The 7,444-nt window shown below is 43.9% G+C and overlaps 1 pseudogene; it reads right to left on the bottom strand.

Moving 5' to 3' along the window:
* Nucleotides 1–602: 602 nt before the first annotated feature.
* On the bottom strand, nucleotides 603–4,315 carry LOC147890030 (protein TORNADO 1-like; annotated as a pseudogene).
* Nucleotides 4,316–7,444: the final 3,129 nt, after the last annotated feature.

Genomic DNA, 7,444 nt, shown 5'->3' with positions numbered 1-7,444 from the left:
AAGAGCTAGAATTTCGAAGTTGAACTTTAGGGTGCCGGCAACCTATCCTAATTTAGGGAAACCCACTTGCATCTCTTTTGGGAGTTCGCTGTTTCGAAAGAGCTTTGGAAAGGCCTGGAACAAAAACTCACCAGTATGCACATCGAAATCAAACTAAAATGGAAGGTGGTGCTTCTTGGTAATATGGGGGGACAAACTGATTTTTTTCACCAGATGCTTCATGTTCTTAGGGCCCTAGTGCTGATGCACCTGTAGAATTTCAAGAATGACGTGTCCTTTCCAGAGGCTACCTCCTTGCAAGATCTCGGTTGAGAGTGAACTTCAACAAATTCGCAAGGAGATTTTTTTTTGTTGGTATTCACAAAGAAGCCTATAGAGCTCTAAGGTGCGTGTGGTGCTAGTTTTGCCTTTTGAAGGCACCCTTTTCCTTTTTTTCAAATATTCTCTCTTAATAAATTATGTCCTCGTTGGGAAAAAAAAATAAAAGTTAACTTTTTAGTTATAGATTCCATGCAACGTGGTGTCCATAAGGTAGGAACTCTAAAACTTTAGACCTGGTGTATTTCCAAAACAAAAGCGATATATATCGGACGAGCATCATGTTATGGTATGAGAGGGAAAGGTTTTGCGCTTCTATAATGTTCATCGCAAAGCCAAGCCACTCTGCTGTCAGGATAGAGTGCACGTCGCAATTTGAATTTTTGGGTTATGTTGGTCTCTGTCACTCCGCCATTACGTTCCAACCTGTGAATTTGCCTATACCTTGTTCCACAGATCCACCCACTTCCTATCCAACACATACGCAATGAGGTTTGAGAAATCTGGAATATTTGCACCCAACGCATGTGCTCCGACCTTGGCTGCTACACAGAGGATTTTCACGAACCCATTCAAATTCGGCAGTGCCTTCTTTATCGCCCCTTCGTCGAATGTTGTGATACAAAGACCCTCCTGCCCATCCACCCTGTATGGCTGTTTTCTATGCTCACAAAATAGCTCTACCCGTATGCTTTTAACATCCTTAGTAATAGCCGTTATCAATTTTCTGCCAACTCCTAGTCCTTCTGTAGTGAGAAAACAAAAACGAGGGATCTTTCCGGCTTCTTTCTCCAGAGCAAAGTACAACGACTGCTCTATCTTTCTTTGAAGCTGCGGCAACACCCTGTTCTGAAGCTTGGCTATGTTCTCAACATTTGTATGTATGCAATCCATCTTGGTATCGACGACATCCACCTTCGTGTGGAGGGAATCCACCTTTGTGTGGAGAGCAGAGAGTGTGGTAGCCATGTCTCGGCATCTGTTAGCGATGTTCACCTCCAGGTTCTTGCTCATGCCTTGCTTACGATCTTTGAGCAGGTTGGACCCTAACCTTGCTAGTGGCAAAGCATTTGTAAATGTTGATGTCGAACATTCACTGTTATTGACTTGTTCGGATGTCTCTCCTTCAGCAATCCCCAATTCCTCTTTCACTCCTTCCAAGATGGCCTCATATGAATTAACCACCTTCAATGATTCCTCAAATCCAAGCAAGTCATAAATCGAGCTTGACCCTGCTTCAAAATATTCGTTTTGCTTCCATGTATACTGGAATAAGCTCTGATCCGGCCCCAGTTGTATACTGGAATAAGCTCTGATCCGGCCCCAGTTGTAGCTGCCTTTTGAGATTATTCTTGAGATCCTCCTTGAAGACACGCTGATTCTCTCTCTCATGAGAAGGCGCTGGCTCTTTCAAGCAATCGGGCCGGATTATCCCTTCCACAAGCTCCACCCCTTGATTGCCAATAGGTTGGGCACAGATTTGGATTATTGCTCTGATCACTTTATCATCCACTAATTTGAACATGATGCTTAGATCTCCTTGAGACAAGCGCACCAAAACATCAATAACGTGCTCTCCCATTGCCTCACAAATTTCCACCATGATCTCCACACCCTGGTAGTAGATTGACATGAAATCTTTATGCAACTTCACATCTGCTCCGATCTCGCAGAATGCTTGATAAAAGTTGACCTGGAAGATCGAGTAGAAAATTAGATAGCGGATTGTAAATCTACATTTCTCGTTGCCAGCTCGAGCATACGGAGATTGAGACCAGATTATCAGGTGACTTCAGGAAGTAGCTAGCAGAGACTTTAGTAACCATAAATCTCTGGATTTCGTTTTTTCCGCGAGTCTTAGTTTCTAATCTACTGGAGAGTTGTTTCCTGAAATCGAAAGTTTTTCATGTGACAAGAAACTGCTTGAATCTTATCTGAGTAATGAATGTGTTGATGCGTCGAAAGAATTGTGGCTCAACGATTCTATGGACTAAAACGTTCGACAAAACAAAAACGTTAGACAAAATATTGCAATTTGTCAGAACCCTTTTCGGAAAAGGAATCAAGTGAAAATCAAGAGCACTCACCTGTATTATTGGGAATAGTCCTGGAGTAAGGAAAGTGAGATCTCCCTTTCTACATTCCAAACGTCTACCGATATAGGCAAACTTCGGATCCAGATCATCTTCCATTACTCGTCTCCAATTAGGATGTCGTTTCGAAGAACTCGAAAGAGTAGTCGGGATAAAAAGTGTCGGCTGGGCCTCGTTTGGAACTTCACAACAGAGATAAAGCTTACATTAACTTAACGAGGTACACCCCCCTTACAATGGGAGAATTGCCCTTCTTGCTTTCCAGCAATGTCTCCAAGTACTGCTGCGTTACAAACCCCTTTGGAGGCATGGTCCGGGAAGAGAAATGAATCAGATCTCCCATAATGTCGTGGCAGAACCAATTGGTATCTAGAATAAGGAACGGCATGTCGTGCAAGTAAATTATGTCTCCAGATTTGTTGAGCGAAGCCGCAATTGCTTTGCGGAGAACAGAATCACGAACGGAATTTTGTGTCACACAAGTCCTCAAAATCCTGCCAACTGATAATGCGGGCCTTGGGCTGGGACAACGTGAAATGACTCCTTACTTTACCGCAGATCTTGTACGTTTTGCAAAATGGCACGAGCTGTGGCGAATATACAAGACGATACCTTTTCGACTGACGCAGGCTCCCGAGCATCCACTGGCCAAATGCCCGCAGGCTCAATGATGTTGTGGAAATCCTACAGCAATCGATCCACGGAGGGTTTAATCCAGTGATGGAGGAGATCCCTCCGATCTGCGCGCGTCAGCACAACAATTATTTTGCGAGGCACATTGGACAGGCGAGTTTTAGATGCTATAAACTTGAGCCAGTATCGGAAGCTGGTCTCGAAAGCCTCCGGCGTCTTGTTTTCTCCATTTTTGTCATCGTGGCGGTCGACGGGGCTCCAGACGAAGAGGAAAAAAGCGGGACTTCCTTGGGCACTGGGATCCGGAAAGGCATGAAATTGGGATTGGCCAGCCATATCCCACACCGAAACTTGGAGTCCATGCTTAACTAACGCACGGACCTCGATGCCTAGCGTACGTTGGTTCTTGACATCAATAGGTCGAGCGCAGCACAAGAGACAGGCCTTCGCTCTGTGGAAGAGGGTGTCAGCAGCGATGCAACGAGCGAGGGTTGCTAACAGGGTTGTCTTGCCTGGAAGAGGAAGTCAATCAAGTAACAAAAGACTTCGAATCAGTGCGGCAAAAGCTCATGTCCGTCTACAGCTAGTTGGTGAAGACGATAGAAATTGTTCCTGTAGAAGCCAAGATGTGGAGCAACAGAGAGGCGGACTTGCCTGCATAGGGATCTCCGCGTAGGAAGAGCCGCGCAGCTGTGGCGGGGATCTTATTAGCTTGTGCTTTTAGAGCCTCACGACGCTTTTCGCGGTTCCTGGCCAGCTGCGCTGCGTTGTCTTGCAATGGGGTGTTGGACAGATCTAACACACCGAGGCCACTCGGATCGAGAGCGTCTAAGACGGCGGCCACTACCTCTGTATTCACTTGGAAACCTTCGCACTCAGCCAGGGAGAGACGCTGCAGAGAGTCAATGTGATGGAGGCATTCCATGAAACCGATGAGTTGGGAATTGCTGATTTCGAAGCCAGAGAGCGTCAGATCTTTTAGGAACGTCGTGTTGCTCTTGAGCATAGTACCCAACCGTCAACGATGCGTGCCACCCTCCAGCATACACGAGTTTGAGAGAAGCGATGGATTTGCTTGCGCCAGTGATGAGGGCGTTCGCCACAGCCTCTAAACAGGCTGCGGAGAGTCTTTGGAAACGGAGGTCGAGACTCGTGAGTGAATTGGTTTCGCTCAAGGGTGCACTCAAGCCGGTCGGATCCTCGAATCCAAAGTTTGAGTCGAATAGACCGAGATCCTCCAGCCTTGCAGCAGCATGCATGCAGAAGGCCATGCATGCGACGTAGCCGCCGCTGTATCTGTACCAGGAGCCATGCATGCGACGTGGAAAATCAACTCCTTAGGCGGCGTCGCATCGCTTTCCACAGCTCGGAAGCCTCCTCGTCGGATAAGCGCAATCCAACGGAAACAAGAGTGTCGCAGACGGAGCTGTTTACTGCAGCGCGCAAGTACTTCACCCTACTAGTACTAGTAGTAATCGTCGATATTCCACGTTCGTCGAGTGCGTGCTGCTGCTCTTCCGGTGGAGCTGGAAGCTCCGGCAACAATCCGTCCTGCCCCCTCGCAGCCACACTATGACTGCAATGCAGATATCTGCATACGTTTTAGCCACTTCTTCCATGATCATATGTGGATGTTGCAGAGAAATCTCAGGCTTCGTGCACGCGAGGCCAAAAATCATGCACCTGGGACGAATTTATGAGATTGGCTCAGAACCCGAGGCATAGGTGGAGCGCCACTGAAAATTGCACCAGCTGCGCATTTCCTCTCCAGCCAATAGCGAGGTGGCACCTGGAGCTGACAGGGGTTGAAGGCTCCTTCAATGCTCTGAAATGGATGGGCGCTTAAGCCAATAGAAAAAGGCTTGCAGTTATCCACATAGCTCTCTGCCTGTACTAGAGAGCTTCAATAATTGCATTGAAAAGATGTGTCCATTCTGGCATGTGAACAGATGAGTTACTTCGCTCCACAGCTGCGCATTCTTGCAGTGTGTGCACTGACTCTAAGAGGAGGATGAATAAAAGCCTGAGGGATGGCAGGGGCTGGAGGGGGAGGGGGGCTTGATATCAATCTCCCTTGACTGTGTGCAGTGCCGCACACATTTGAAGGGTTTGGTTGAGAAGTAAAGTGTGACGGTAATATGGAAAATTGCAAGTTGAAGAGAAGGCTGTCACCCACATTTGAAGGGTCTAGTTGAGAAGTAAAGTGTAATATCGAAAATTGCAAGTTGAAGAGAAGGCTGGCTGGCATGATGCCCGACAGTCTTGTCCGAAGAAACTTACTTAAACGACTGGTCATTGAACTTTTGAACATGATATGAGAGAAGGCTTTGGGTTTGATTGTTTGTCATCTTGCTAACGGAAGCTCATGAATTTTGGGTTTGAATGTTGATGTCGTCTTGCAAATTGGGACAAAGTTGAGTGAGTGGTTTTGTACGTGTTTCTTGTTGGATGTTCATGCTTTGTAATGGTACTTTCGTGCACTTGGGAAGTGCATTTGATGTATTTGGTGAAGTGCTTGACACGTGAATCAGAATTAACTACTTGCACCAATATTGGCCTGCTTGCACCAATATTGGCCTGCTTGATCAAGAGATGGATTATCACAAGGCATCCACAATGAAAAGAGAAATACATTCCACCTTGATCTTAGACATCCATTGGATAAAATTCATGACTACAAAAGGTTAAATAGATACGTTGGGTGGCTCACATAGATACGTTGGGTGACGTCAACCCTCAAATTTGAAAGGTGCCTTAGCCTTTCATTTTGAAGGGTAAAAACTATCTAGCACTTCTTGGAAGAAGGGTGAAAATTCATTTTTCCCTTCATTTGAAATGCAGTTTTTTTTCCATACTTCTTCACTGAAGGACAAAAAGAGAACCACTTTTCTTTTTGCATGGTAAATGTTTTATCAGCCTTCACAACATTAAACTAAAAAGTGCAAAAAATCACCATCATCTGAAAATAAGTCCAATAGTAAACTAATAAATTCCAATATTAAACTATTAAGTTCAAAAAATCACCATCATGTGAAAATATATACATCATATATATAAAGAGAACTTTTGATGTACAAAGAGTCTCATGTACAAAAATGATTACAAAAGGTCATATCAAGATGATATTAAAGTACTATACTAGGCTGCAATAAAGACATTTCTTTCTTCATGGTGCCTCAGCTAGAACTTGGGGATGCCTTGCCTTCATATCTTTCCAAACATCAAAGATTAAGTTCCAATCCACTTCTTCTACCTGCTACTGAGGAGTTGAAAGTGAAACAAACATCAACATATCTAAAGTCTTCAATGATAAACAAGACCGATCATTACTTTTAATTCTGTTTTGCTTAGAGAAACCTCTCTCATAGCAAGCAAAGCTTGGTGGTAATACCACCACAATCTGCCATAACTTTCTGAGTGTTGGAAACATTTGTAGCCACTCAATTTTTGAGCTCCATTGCTCCCATGCATCCAACAAACCTTGTGAAGGATATGCCTAAGCAATACTAAGAACAAATCGCTGCAATTCACCTTCACAATGCTTGGATTGGATAACTGGTGTACTCCCATTTCCAAACCTATACTCCTGATAATGTACATGTGGAATCTACATTCATAAGAAAAAGCTTCTAAGCACATGTATTTTTGAGCTATGTGGTACATGATTTGAATTATGCTAATGACACTTGATTTCTCACTATCAGCTAGTAACTCAACATGCTTCTCAATGCACACAGTGTCTTGTCCTTCTGAATGAAAGCTTTGCATTGCTTGGCCTGCTTGTGCGACTCTGAAGCATCATGAATAGCTAATGCTTGCTTTTGGACTATTGTACTACCCCCCATCTACTATACTGAACTTTCTCCATTTTCAAGACCTTCCTCATGCACTTGTACACCTTTTGCAACTATACCCATTTGCTCCAATAGAGGTTGGCATTTATTTTTCTTGGGCCTTCCCATCTACCTAACAATTCATGCATCTCCAATTACTATTGCATCATAAAAGATAGTAAAAATATCTATTATCGTAGACTTATAGCAAAGAAGAGCAGAACAAGAGATTACAGTGTAATTAGAAGGAAACCTCACCTGATAAGAACAGCAAGAAAGAAAAAAACTGTAGCTTAATTATGCTATTCTTGAAGTCTCATATCAGTACTTTTGTAGCTTCAAAAGCACACTAGATGTACCTCAAATCTGTAGCATCCAACAAAAAGTTTACACTATGAATTGCCATTGCATTATGGTTACTCATGTGCATCACATCATTTAGGGTGCAGACAACATATTACAAAGCAAATGGAAAGAGATGAAGAAACTATCCAAACATTCATTTGCAGAAAATTTCTTTCTCACGAGTATCCCAAATCGAGTGAATAAAAAGGACATTGACTTGAT

This window comes from Dipteris shenzhenensis, chromosome 19, assembly GCF_047967505.1.
Source record: "Dipteris shenzhenensis isolate YYH24624 ecotype China chromosome 19, Dip_SZ_1.0, whole genome shotgun sequence".
Classification (NCBI taxonomy): Eukaryota; Viridiplantae; Streptophyta; class Polypodiopsida; order Gleicheniales; family Dipteridaceae; genus Dipteris; species Dipteris shenzhenensis.
The sequence above is the reverse complement of the archived record's forward strand: the minus strand, read 5'-3'. Positions and strand labels throughout refer to the sequence as shown.